Source organism: Canis lupus, chromosome 9 (genome assembly GCF_011100685.1).
Source record: "Canis lupus familiaris isolate Mischka breed German Shepherd chromosome 9, alternate assembly UU_Cfam_GSD_1.0, whole genome shotgun sequence".
NCBI lineage: Eukaryota > Metazoa > Chordata > Mammalia > Carnivora > Canidae > Canis > Canis lupus.
The window spans coordinates 6,313,013-6,322,202 of record NC_049230.1 but is presented as its reverse complement, the minus strand read 5'-3'; the positions used below and the strand labels follow the sequence as shown (position 1 = coordinate 6,322,202).

Here is a 9,190-nt window from a genome sequence, read left to right as displayed (position 1 = left end):
TGCCATGGGCTCAAGGCATAACCCCGGGGTCCCAGAATCGAGTTCCGCATGGGGCTCCCTGCATGGAGTCTGCTTCAACCTCTCTGCCTGTCTCTGCCTCCCTCTCTGTCTCTCATGAATAAATAAAATCTTAAAACACACACACACACACACACACACACTGTGTCCTTGTACTTTTTGTAAAAGAAACAAACCAAACTAGAAGTACAGAATTCTCCTCTCCCTTCTCCAGCATCATCCAGAGTTGTTCCTGCTCTCTCTACTCCAGACCAGTCAAGTTTTATGGATGCTAAGGCCATGTCTGGCTCCCGAGTCCTGCCATGGGGTTGTAGCATCATGGCCCTGGCCTGTCTCACTGGAGCCACTGGGGCTTCTGCGGGTTTCCCGCTTCAGATATTCTAAAACCATCCGCTGGGCCCTGACTCCCCGGAGCTCACGTTCTAGTGAGACGGCAGGGAGGCGGTAAAACAAGCAAATTGATGAATAGGATGATTTCAAAATAAAGAGGGTGATGGGGAGCCATTGGCTGAGTACTCTGAGGAGGCCTCAGGGTAAACAGCAACAGCATCATTGGCAATCCTGTCACCTTCAGAGGACTTCCTTAATGTTCTGACCCATTCGCCAGCTACCTCAGAGGGTTGTTGTGAGGAGTAAATACAATGATTTTCACATCAAGGGAGTAGAACAATGCCTGGAACACAGTATGTGCTCGATAAGCCCATCATATTTACTAAGACTAGTTTGCCCCATTATTCAAGGTTTATATGTGATATTATCCTAGCTAGATGTGAATGCCTGAAGGCTCAAATTTCATCTTTTCTTTTCCATCATTCTTTATGAATGCTTATTAAGATTCTTCTGGATGAAAAAAAAAAGATTCTTCTGGATGCTGAGCACAGTGCTAAACCCTGGGGAATATAAATATGACTAAGATATGCTGGCACTCAACAAAGAATCTTCCAGAACTTTCTAATCTAGATCTTTCTAACCTTTAGGATTGATTGTATTACTTTTATCTTCCAAGCATTCTGCATTTACTTGATTTCTCAATGAAATTCATGAGAACAAGGAGTTTCCAAGTGCCTGCATTTTTGTATTGCATTGTGTTATTGTAATTTATACTTTGTCTATTGTTGGTTTTATGTAACATTTGTTCTGGGATCAGTTGATGTGTTTTTTTTTTTTTTTTATTTGAAGCTTTCTTTATAGTCTAACATCATCAGTTCCTAGTATTCTGTTTATATGACACAGATTTTACTATATAACCTATTAAGTGAGCCTTTTTATTATAGTTTGCTATAGTCTCACTGTTTTGCAAATGCCAAAAATGAGTTAAAATCTTTGCAACTGTTGTTTCTAGCATTTTTTAAACTTTTTTGCTTTATGTATTTTGATGCTTTATATATTTTAATTTTTTTCAGCACATCAAGGTTCCAATAGTTTTTTCATGTTGGTTATTCCCTTTATTAAGAATTACATTTGACCCATTTCATGTTTTTGTCTTGAATTCTACTTTGCTAGATAGTAACTCTACATTGTTGCCCATCCTTTAAAAATGTGTTACAAAAATTTTCAAACATACACAAAAACAGAAAATTGTGAATGAACCAACCTAGATTTACCAGCAGGATTTTTTCACATTTGCTCCATTAATCCCTTTATCCTTTTTTTCTGACATTTTATTTTTTTTAAGATTTTATTTGGCAGAGAGCGAGAGCACAAGTAGGTGAAGCAGTAGGGGAGGAAGAGGCAGACTCCTCGCTGAGTGGAGAGCCAGAGCAGGGGAGGATGGGGCTCATCCCAGGACTCTCGGATCATGACCTTGAGGTGAAGGCAGATAGGACCGACTGAGCCACCCAGGTGCCCCTTCTGAAGTTTTTTTTTTTTTTTTAATTTTTATTTATTTATGATAGTCACAGAGAGAGAGAGAGAGGCAGAGGCACAGGCAGAGGGAGAAGCAGGCTCCATGCACCTGGAGCCTGACGTGGGATTCGATCCTGGGTCTCCAGGATCGCGCCCTGGGCCAAAGGCAGGTGCTAAACCATTGCACCACCCAGGGATCCCATTTTTTGAAGTTTTTAAAGTAATCCCAGACATCGTATCATTTCACCCCAGAATACATTCACATACTTCAGTATTCATCTCTTAATTATTTTTACAGTTGATTGTTGCAAATCAGAATCCAATTAAAGTCACACACAAGATTTGGATGTTGGGTCTTTTCAGCCTCTTTTTAACCTAAAGCTGCCCCTGCTTTCCCTCTTACCTTACCCTGCACCACTGACTTGTTAAAAAACAAAGGTCAAATGTCCCATATTTTTAATTTATCTTTACTTCATAGTGTCATTTAACTTGTTCTTCTATCCCAGGTATTTCCTCTAAATTGGAAGTTAGTTTCAATGCCTCAATTAAAGTCAGGTTCAACTTTCTGACAAAAAAACCCAAAAAAACAAAAAACAAAAACACCTTCCAAACAGTGCTATGTTTAATTTAGTGTATCAGAAGGTACAGGAGATAGGCTTGGCATCAGAAACGGATAGCCTGCTCATGGTCAAGTTCCTCAACCTTTCATGTAATGGTTTCACCCAGTGAGGAGCTTGGCCTAAAAAAAACTATTTCATTAGGAATTACAAAATAGTGACTTTTCTGATGTTACTTTTTTCCACATTTATTGGCTTGAATACTTTGTGAAGAACTTTAATTATGTCTATTAGTTGAAATAGTTTATTTTTTAAATATTTTGAGAGAGCAAATAAATAAATAAATAGATTTTGAGAGAGCAAGTGAGCACACAAGCAGGAGTGGCCGGCAGAGGGAGAGGGAGAAGCAGGATCCCCACTGAGGAAGGAGCCCAGTGCGGGGCAGAACTTTGGGATCATGACCTCAGCCGAAGGCAGGTGCTTAACCAACTGAGCCACCCAGGTGCCTGAAATAGTTGTTTTTTTTTTTTTAAGATTTTTATTTATTTATTCATGAAAGACAGAGAGAGAGAGAGAGAGAGAGAGAGAGAGAGAGAGAGAGAGAGAGAGAGCAGGCTCCATGCAGGGAGCCTGATGTGGGACTCAATCACAGGACCCCGGGATCACGCCCTGGGCTGAAGGCAGGCGCTCAACCGCTGAGCCACCTAGGCGTCCCAATACAGTAGTTCAAAAAGGCAGGATAAATGCATATTTTTTTTCCTTCAGTGCATTTTTTGAATGAATTGGAACGCTTGATACCTTTTTTTAAGGATGGACAGCTTGTGATTGGATTTTGGGTTGACCCAATGCCTTCTAATAGGGGGTCTTTACTAATTCATAATTATCTTAAGTATGTTTGGTTCTTTATTTACGCTACTTTGCTGATTTCTATCTTTAACTCTTGGTATATAGGATGCATTTTTCTCTGGTAATTTTAAAAGCATAGTCCCATTTTACTAGTGATTTTTAATATTTTAAGTTATCTCTACACCCAACATGGGGCTTGAACTCACAACCCTGAGATCAAGAGTCACACACTTCACTAATGGAGGCAGGCAGGCATCCCACTAGTAATTATTTTCAACGTAAAATCAATGCATGCTCAATGCAAAAATTTCAAACCACCCAGGAGACTATACAACTTAAAAGTGTCCCAATTCTACCCAAATGTCTTGGATAGAGAGCATGTTCAGTTGTTCACTGGTATCTCTTCCAGTAAGTCTTCCAAAGGTTCTCCCTCCAATGCTAGGGACTCTTGTTACCAAACTTCCCAGGGACGACTGTTGGGTCCTTCCTTGAATGGGAGTTCTAACCACACTCCAAAAGCAAACTGAATGTTTTATTAGATTCCTCATGTTTCACTTGTCTGAATCCTTCAATCTTCAGAGAGATGGCTCAGTGCCAATTAATTCACAGTGGAGAGGGAATGTGTGGTATTCATTTCTGTTTTGTACATTAAAGGCACACCTGCATCAGACTGTTGTAACTAAAGCACCTCTCCATGGAACACATCTTGGCCCTCAACCACAATTTATCTTCAGCATAGTGCCTGCCCGTATGATCAGGGGTGATGGGGCCCAGGCTCTCCTCTGCTTATGTCATTTAAGACCACACGGCTTTCTAGGTACCCTCAGCCATCATTGCTCTTCTCCATTAGTCCATCTGCCATCTTTGTTAGCAATCTCAAAAGACTGTTGGGTCTGTGCATGCTGCCCTTCCTCTTGCAGGTTTTTCCTACAGGATGTAAGCCTTATCAGGTCAGATGCCTCTGCTCAGAACTCCTGCTCACTTAGAACCTTCCCGGGTTACCACATTTAATTTTCATTATGATCCTGAGGTTTGTGAATGAGAAAAGGCAAGTCCTAAAACAGTAAACAAGTAGTTTAAACAAGCAATTAAATGCTCAAAAAGAGAAACTAATGATGTAGTATGGCTAATTAACTTAAATTAAAAAAAATTTTAAATGCTAAGAGTAAAGTGGGAGGCAGACCAGATCCTCTGACTTCAAGGGCAATAGAATGCTTTCTACCATCTCACCTTACTTTGTCTTTTTTTTTTTTTTTTTTTTTAAGTCATCTTTACACCAAATGTGGGCCTCAAACTCATGACCCCAAGATCAGGAGTCACTGTGCTCTACCAACTGAGCCAGCCGGATCAATAGTATGAACATTTTTAAACAAAATGATGATATTGAAATAATTTTCTATGTTCAAATACAAAACTGTAATGTTTTAACTCTGCAACAAAATGTCCTTTCATACCACATTTATGCTGAGGAACTGAAGCACAGAAAAGGAGATCCCTGCTTGCCACTCACCCTGCTGTTACATCTGCAAGTTGGACCATCTGTCTGTCCTTGTGTTCTGACTTACTTAGAGACAAGTACAAGGAAGCAGTGCTTAGAAACCAGTGGTTTGAAAGCAAAGAGGAAGCTCAAGAGAGTAGAGGATTCCTTTTTAACATAGTTCAGTGAAAAGCACTGTCATCAGCCCTATTGTTGTTTGTTAAGATATAAGCAGCCCTGAGGGCTAACTGGCTCCTACACACTCTAACCATTAGGTAACTACACCAGCACATACCTGTAGGCTCATCTTTCCATTTTAACAAAAAGTCCACTTCTAGTGAGGGCATCTCAGAGTTGTAATTATCTCAACTGCAAAGGAGCCTCAAGACACACAACACCGTATCATTATTTTTAATGTCCAATGTTTATAATATGAGGGCCGGGGCTTTCTCCTCAACTCAAGTTTATAAATTTTCAATTGGCTTGTGAGGCCAATAGGGATACTTCTTCTTGTCTAATTTGGTTTCTGGGAAGACTTCATTCAGGTCCTCAATGGTCATCTGATCAAATGGAATTATGTTCTTCATCTTCTCCAGCTGAAAAGAAGGGAATTGTGTCAAGGTAAAACAGGGCCACAGAAATGCAAAAAAAGAATCCAAGGTAGGTTACTGCTGCTAGGTGAAAGATGGGTGGCCATGAAAGAGAGAAATCATATTACATGCACAGGCCAAGGCTGATCCTTACCTCTTTTTCATATTCTTCAATCCTGGCCTTTGAGAGGGACAAAAACTCAGCACAGCTTTTCACCTTGAAGAGAAGGGAGATACTGTTTTGAAACCAAGTTGTACTGTCCTGACTCTGAGGCTCCCAAGACAAAAGTCCCAGAGCCCCACACTCTTGCTTTCCCACTCTGTATGCAGAATATGTGGCTGTCCTGACTCCAGAGGGAATGCTGGCTTTGGGAAGCAAACTACAGCTTTTCCTAAATGCACAAAGAAGCCCATACAGGAGAACCAGCTTACTCTAGCAGGACTAAGGATTGTCAGCAAGTTATTCACCTAGGCAACCTACAGAGTGCCCGTGTTTCACAGACTAAATGTCAGGACAAGCCGCCTGATCTCCTAGCCAGATTTCTCTTTTGGTGGAGCCACCTGGGTTCCCACATTTGACTTGGCTTTCTCTTTTTTTTAAGATTTTATTTATTTATTCACAAGACACAGAGAGAGAGAGAGAGAGGGGCAGAGACACAGGCAGAGGGAGAAGCAGGCTCCATGCAGGGAGCCCCACGTGGGACTAGATCCTGGGTCTCCATGATCACACCCTAGGCTGAAGGCAGTGCTAAACCGTTGAGCCACCCGGGCTGCCCTCTTTTTTTTTTTAAGACTATTTATTCATGAGAGACACATAGAGGCAAAGACATAGGCAGAGGGAGAAGCAGGCTCCCTACAAGGAGCCCGATGTGGGACTTGATCCCAGGACCCCAGGATCATGACCTGAGCCAAAAGCAGATGCTCAACAACTGAGCCACCCAGGCGCCCCCCACATTTGGTTTTCATACTTTCAAGCATATAGTTAGGTATTTGAATACTACCTTGGATAATTTCCCTACCCAATTCTAACTCCTTGTTTCTAACAGCTTTGTGGAAGTATAACCAGCAAACAATAAAATGCACATACTGCAAGAAGGCTACTTGAGAAGTTCTGATATACGTATCCACCTGTGAAACCATGACCACAATCAAGACAGTGAACGAATTTATCAGCCCCCTCCCTCCCAGTCCCAGGCAACTACTGAAGCACTGTCACCATAGAGTACTTGCATTTTCTACAGTTTTATTTTACTGCTTTTAATTCACTCTACCTTAACCTAACTTCTAATGTAAGAAAACTTTAGAATAAATAGAGTCCAGACTACTTACATCTTCTTTTTCCTCAGCATCCACCTGGACAGTGTATTTATCCTCTGGCACAGGAACCTTCAGGGCATTAAACTACAAACACAGGGACAGTTATTTTTTTAAAGATTTTATTTACTTATTCATGAGAGACACACAGAGAGAGGCAGAGATACAGGCAGAGGGAGAAGCAGGCTCCCCGATTCAGGACTCGATCCCAGGACCCAGGGATCATGACCTGAGCCAAAGGCAGTAGCTCAACCAGTGAATCACCCAGGTGCCCCAGGGGCAGTCGTTATTAATATACTGGGGAATCCAAAGAAAGGGCTCAAACCCACCAATCCTTATAGATAAAAACACATTCTCCATTTCAAGAGGAAACCAGTATGCATCTAGCTAGCATGCTGTAGTAGGAGTATTACCCTGAAAACAGGAACTCAAGGTTCTGAGTCCTGTCACTAACTGGACAATTATTATGATGAGCTTCAGTTTCTTCATCTGAAAAGGACAGCTGGATTTTGATGACCTCAAAAATGGCCTCCTAGAACCTTGTACTCCTGAAGAAACTCTGACTTCTCTTTCAAATGAAACCCTAATGGACTGACTGGCAGAAGTAATGTTTATTTACCCCATGGTGATGAACACAGTCTTCTTAGAAGACTGCTTAGTCCTACAGCCCACAATGAACACTGTACCTGGCAGAGAGCAGTTGTTTGAAAAGCTCTGCCAAATGAATAAACAAATAAAATCTGGATACTGAGGTTTAACATGTAAATGTCAGGAGACGTTCAGTGGATGAGACATTAAGCCAAAAAAGAGCAGAAAAAGGAGGAAAATAGTGAAAGGGTAGAAAAGATGTTAGGGAGACAGGTGAGGGGCTAAAAAATAATTGAGAAGACCTGGGATGGAAACTTAACTCCACAGCCCTGTGGCTCCCTGATTAAGGCTATACTGGACTGTTTCTTTGGGTAAGAAACTTGTTGAATGAAGACGTTGAATTCTCTGCACATATTTACCATATAAATCTACTACCTCAAGACTTTTGATCACACCCATCTTTCCTGAGCTTCCTTTGGGATCTGACTGTTAACAGCACCCTTGTTTCCATGCTGTCATCCTGCATGTGTAATTACCTACTGTTTTGCTCCGCACCCACAAGCCACACTACAAGACCAGTGCATTAGCCACCTGAAGTCTCTCACCTTCTTCTCAAAGTCATCTACCAAGCCAGCCTTTGCCACATTGGCCTTGTAGTAAGCCCAGTCGATAGCAGGTGGTTTCTCAGGAAGAGTAGCCAACCTGCTCACATGGAAAAGCAGAAGTTAATATTGTTCTATGAGCAAGAGAAAATTCACACAGTACTTTCCCTGTTATCCCTATGGCCTAGAGCTATCATCACACTTTTCTCTAGGAGGAAGATCATAGAATGTCAAAAAACTACTTTCACTTGGAAAAATGCATGCATTTTTTAAAAAGATTCATTTATTTAGAGAGAGCTCGTGTGCTTGAGTGGGGGGAAGGGACAGAGGGAGAGAATCTCAAATAGATGCCCTGCTAAGCAGGGAGCCTGACATGAGTCTTGATCTCATAACCCATGAGATTATGACCTGAGCCAAAACCAAAGTCAGAAGCTTAACTGAGCCATCCAAGCGCCTCTATGCATGGATTTCCTTATATCAGAAGACCATAAGGAATTCATATGTAATTCCAAATCACTGTTTTGCTTCCACATTCAGTAGCAAGGAGGTCCCTCTCAGAATGGTACTGACCTGGAGGTAAGCATCTCATTCCAGGATTTCAGGGAGTTGGCAATGGCCTTCTGGTTTCGGGGTATGATCTCCCCAAAAGCTACCCAGTCAATGGTTTTTAGAGCAAGTTTTCGCCCAGCCATCTTGAGATCCTGGAAAATAAAACAGGTCAGATCACAACAGGGCTCTTACTGAGAATCCTCTAAATGGCACCTTAAAAACATGCAAATCTTTAGAAAGTTGATCAGCATTCTAAGAGCTTGAGGAGTATATTTATAAACTAAAAGGATAGGGATCAGGATTACTAAATAAGGAGGAAAGTTTAGCTTTTCAAATTCAAGGGATGCAACCTGGCATATAACCACATCATTTGCCCCGAGGCTGTCCCCCTCTATTCTCCAACTCCTACTCAACTGTAAAAGCCCAGTTCTCTAGTGTTTGCTCTTCATGTACCTTTGGAAATACTTCTAGTTGTACGCATTGCATAAAAGTGATCATTTAAATACATTTCCAGTCTGATTGCATGTGTTTTACTCACATTACCCAGTGCATAGAACCTAAACATATATGCAAGTTTCAACAAACCTTAAATAGAACAGAACCTAGGCCAGAATTTCCTCACCTGAAAAATTGAGATAAAATCAGCCCTTCTTACCTTAGAAGGCTGTTAAAAGTACCAAGTGAAATTGTGCACATCAATCTGCCCTACAGTCTTACCAAGTTTCAGGGGCTCTCCACCCACTCCCTACCTGACTGATAACACCTGCGCTTTCTTAATTTTTTTTTATTTATGATAGTCACAGA

General features: G+C 41.3%; 1 long non-coding RNA gene across 1 annotated transcript in view; it reads left to right on the top strand.

Moving 5' to 3' along the window:
- The window catches only part of LOC106559238, an 8,063-nt gene extending 1,311 nt beyond the window's left edge, over nucleotides 1-6,752 (top strand). The window contains exon 3 of the long non-coding RNA XR_005364211.1: nucleotides 6,380-6,752. This is a non-coding gene — a long non-coding RNA (uncharacterized LOC106559238). The remainder of the gene's footprint in view (nucleotides 1-6,379) is intronic.
- The last annotated feature ends 2,438 nt before the right edge of the window (nucleotides 6,753-9,190 follow it).